The sequence below is a fragment of the Schistocerca piceifrons genome, chromosome 1 (genome assembly GCF_021461385.2).
Source record: "Schistocerca piceifrons isolate TAMUIC-IGC-003096 chromosome 1, iqSchPice1.1, whole genome shotgun sequence".
Classification (NCBI taxonomy): domain Eukaryota; kingdom Metazoa; phylum Arthropoda; class Insecta; order Orthoptera; family Acrididae; genus Schistocerca; species Schistocerca piceifrons.
In genome coordinates, this window is record NC_060138.1 from 74939729 (window position 1) to 74944691 (window position 4963).

Here is a 4963-nt window from a genome sequence, read left to right on the forward strand (position 1 = left end):
TTCCCTCAGCGTTACCTGATTAAATTCGACTACATTCCATTACGCTCGTTTTGCTTTTGTTGATGTTCATCTTATATTCTTCTTTCAAGATACTGTCTGTTCCGTTCAACTGCCCATCCAAGTCTCTGACAGAATTACAATGTCATCGACAAATCTCAAACTTCTTACCTCCTCTCCCTGTACTTTAATTCTTACTCCAAATTTTTCTTTTTTTTTTTTTTCTACTGCTTGCTCAATATACAGATTGAATAACATCGGGAATAGGCTACAGCCCTATCTCACTCCCTTCTCAACCACTGCCTGCCTTTCGTGCCCCTTCACTCTTATATCTGCCATCTGATTTCTGTACAAACTGTAAATAGCTTTCGCTCCCTGTATTTTATCCCTGTCACCTTTAAAATTTGAAAGAGAGTATTCCAGTAAGCATTGTCAAAAGCTTTCTCTAAGTCTACAAATCCTGTAAACGTAGGTTTGCCTTTCCTTAACCTATCTTCCACGAGATGTCGCAGGATCAGTATTGCTTCGCGTGTTGCTACATCTCTCCGGAATCCAAACTGATCTTCCCCGAGGTCGGCTTCTACCAGTTCTCTCATTCTTCTGCAAAGGATTTGTGTTGGTATTTTCCAGCCGTGACTTATTACACTATTAGTTCGGTAATTTTCACACCTGTAAGCACCTGCTTTCTTTGGAACTGGGATTAATATATTCTTCTTAAAGTCTGAGGGTATTTCGCCTGTCTCATACTTCTTGTTGACAAGATGGAAGAGTTTTGTCATGGCTGCTCTCCCAAGGCTATGAGCAGTTCTAGCGGAATGTTATCTACCCCCCAGGCACCTGTTTCGACTACAGTCTTTTAGTGCTGTCGTATTCTTCGCACAGTATTATATCTCCCTTCTCATTTTCCCCTACGTCCTCTTCCCTACCCGTAATATTGCCTTGAAGTACATATTCCATATATTCTTTCTATATACTCCTTCCACCTTCCTGCTTTCCCTTCTTTGCGTAGGACTGGTTTTCCATCTGAGCTCTTGATATTCATGCAGGTGGTTCTCTTTTTTCCAGAGGTCTCTTTCATTTTCCTGTAGGCACTATCTATCTTACCCCTTGTGATATATGCTTCTACATCCTTACATTTGCTCTCTAGTCTGCCTGTAAATCTCATTTTTTAGACATCTGCATTTCCTATGTAACAAGTTATAACACGGAAACTAATTACGGTACGACCACCAAACTTGGTAGCATTAATGTCAAATTCTGCAGCTGTGAAACATTATACCTAAACTGAAGTGGATGATTGTTGTCAGCTGCAGCGGTGCATTATGTAATAATAGCGGCGACGAGTGAAACTGTGTACCAGACCAGGATTCGAACCCGGGATCTCCTGCCTACTGGGCAGATGCATTACCCACTGCGCCATTCTGGATACAGAGTAATCGAAACTGTGCAGATTATCTCGCCACGCCGCAGAGCCGATCCACATTACCACCGAGCGCCACCTGTGCGCAGTCTCTGTCCATTGACTCTATGTTCGCTACTCTGAGATTCCCGCAGGAGATCGGACGTATTTGTGTTACGCCTAGCTGGGCAATGGGCCAACAGCCTTGCCGCAGTGGTAGCACCGGTTGCCGTCAGATCACCGAAGTTAAGCGCTGTCGGGCTGGGCTAGCACTTGGATGGGTGACCACCCGGTCTGCCGAGCGCTGTTGGTAGGCGGGGTGCACTCAGCCCTTGTGAGGCATACTGAAGAGCTACTTGGCTGAGAAGTGGCGGCTGCCGTCTCGGACACTGACATACTACAGGGGGAGCAGTGTGCTGAGGACATGCCCCATCCAGTGACGCTTATGGGCTGCGGATGACACGGCGGCCGGTCGATACCGTTGGGCCTTCATGGCCTGTTCGGGAGGAGTTTAGTTTTATTTGGGCAATGGATCCAGCTTCTTCAGTGCTGATGCACAAATACGTCCGATCTCCTGTGTAAATCTCATAGAGTATCAAACATGGAAAGGGGATAGGTAGCTGCGATTACGCTGTGTGGCGGATGGCGTAGAGGTTAACGCACCTGCCTAGTTAGCAGACGATCCCGGGTTTGAAACCAAGTTCGCTACAGATTTTGCTCGCTGTCGCTAATTCCGCGTAATGTCCCGCTGCAGCTGACATCAGTGATCCCCTTCAATTTACACATCTCTTCTCCTTCCCGACCAAACATTGAGGGTGAAAAATTCTTCCACCACCAAGACTTGAACCTGCTACATCAGCGACTAGCGCCGTCGTACGGGCGCTCGTTAACGGCCTCGAATTCGGAGGCAAATTTCGTTTAGGTGACTGAGATGATTACATTTAATGTTTGCTGAAAAGATGGCAGCAAAGATATTACCCAGATTGTGTGGGCCAGTAAATCGGGCCACTATCATTATTATTACGCAGAGGGACCTGCTGAAAATATATCACGTAACTTCCTTGAAAGTCGTATTACTTAAACTGAATTTTAGATGGAAGGTTCTATGTTAGATATCCATTGATATGATAGTGACTGATTTGAATGAATGCGTGTGGTGATGGCAATGGAAACGTGAGGTTCAATATTTTAAACTGTATATGAAATAACACTAGACAATGTAGCGTAGTTGCCAGAAATCAGGTTAAAACAGGGAATCGGTTGTAATTCAGATTGGTTGCGTCTCTCCAGATCCAGTTATCCATTTTAGCTGGGAATCATCAGTTCCTCTGTGTGTCTGAAAGGTACGTTCTCAAGGGGCAAAAATAACAGCGAGCTGAACTGCATCCAACGATAAAGTAAATGAAGTTTTAAATGTTACCGTGGGACAGAACGGTGAAAGCTGTACATCCTGTTCGCTACTCAGATGCTGTGTGCTCGAACTTATTTTAAATAGCCAAGATTTAACCGTGATTAATATTTACTTTCGGTCATCAAGTAATTTGGCAGGGTCGTCAAGACATTGAATGGACTCGCATTCACGATAATCAGCGCAGCTTAGGAAACTTATAGTTCCAGCAATATCAACCCATCAATATTGAATAATGAAAGCACAACCTTAATATACCAGGCCTTCATAATTATGTCGTTATAGCTGCTGCCACTTTTAGTCGCAAATTCCATCACGAAGGTGGAACATTTTCGAATTCGTGAAACATTCCTCATAGTGAAATCAGTAGTACATCAAATTCTTTGTAATCAGTTGCGAGACTGCATCGATTTCTCCTGGATTTTTTAAGAGAGGACCTATCATCACTTCAAAATTAAAATTAATACTTCTTCGTACATACATTAGAAATTATGAAGTGAGAACAACACATTACATTCATTCAAATAAACAAAAACGTTAGATCCATGAACAAAATTGATCAAATTAATCATTAATTATAGTTACACGTTAAATTTCTCGACGTTTTTAACACTAACTATTAACGTTTCCTACTTTGTACACATTATTCTTTACGAAAGTTTTGCAGTAATCCTACCAAGACAACATTTAAAGCACACTTAATACTGGAATTTTTTAATTGTTTTACAGTCACTTCAATACAAATTGCGAGTGTGTTAGGTTGCTCTGCGTAGAATTCGAATTTCCACTTTCCGGTCACAATTTAAGCTGTCCCCGGTGCTGCCACAGTCGTACTACTTCCTACTGGCACTAGCATACCTTAGTTTGTTTCATATTAGTCACAGAACGAGTTTTCATCGACTAGCAAAAGCTTGCCTCGACATTCCGTGCCGAAATGTAGTTACACAAAAAGACAAAGAAAAGGAAAGCTGTAATTGACTTCTCAGTCCGTCCATTACTCCTATCTAAGTTATCTTTACATTGTTTCCACTTCAATATTGAGACCTGATAGTCAAGGAAGACAGGAATCGGTTACGATTGTGAATGGGACCGAGGTTACTATTGGTTCTCTTTTGCAATTACTCACATTTATTTTTAAAACGGTAATTCCAGACTTAGCGATAAACAAAGATATCACACGTTATTAATGAAGGTATGTGTAATTAATAGTGATTTCAGTGCGTTACAATTTACCAAATGAGTATATAATACAGGCTCAGCAAATAATGTTTTGTAAACAAGCCAATGTGATCCCAATTAGAATCTTAAGGCAAGTAACCACAGTCACGGCTGAAGGCCTTTAACGCCAAGAACGGCAATTATAAAAAAAAATTAACAAACACGCTGTAAAACAGCAGTACAGTAGCAAAGGTTATATTAAAAAGACAAGGCAATTTATCACCAAACGGGTGAGAAAAAATGATGGTAAACTTGGTAGCACAACCATTTAAACCTGCTGTAACGGCAAGAATGGCAATTATATAAAAAAAACGTACAGTAAAACAGCAAATACAACAGCAAAGGTTAATTTAAAAGGACAAGCAAACTGATAACAAAACGGGTGAGAGAAAATGATGGTAAACTTGGTAGCACAATCATTTAAACCTGCTGTAACGCCAAGAATGGCAATTACATAAAAAATTTAGAAACATACAATAAAACAGCAAATACAATAATAAAACACACGAGCCAGTCACAGATGGTGCACCTCTGAGTAGGTCTAGCAGAAAACACCTACGCGAGCGATGGGATACGTAGCCAAGAGTTGCATTTACTTCAGAAGATGGTAACTCAGACTAGTGGCAGTCTAACGAATGACTTATGATAATCTAGCTGAGGCCACCTGATGTCCAATAAACCAAATGCAAATATGTAGAAATACACCAAAGCCCGAACCGGTGGTCTAGACTCCGCCAGCAGAATACTGCGCTTAGAGCGCCTGGAACGAGAAGGGAATCACTACCACCAGAGTAGAAGAATCGCCAACCAACCTACAATCAAGAAAGCTGCCAAAACTACACGCCTCACCGGACAGCAGCGGCAAGGCGAGGTAACGTACACTGCCCGTTACATACACTAACCCCCAGGGCAGGTAACTGGGGCTTTAGCGGCCACAAGGC

The 4963-nt window shown here is 42.1% G+C and overlaps 1 pseudogene; it reads left to right on the top strand.

Annotated features, from left to right (window-relative positions):
• The first annotated feature begins 1591 nt into the window (after positions 1–1591).
• On the top strand, positions 1592–1709 carry LOC124727531 (annotated as a pseudogene).
• Positions 1710–4963: the final 3254 nt, after the last annotated feature.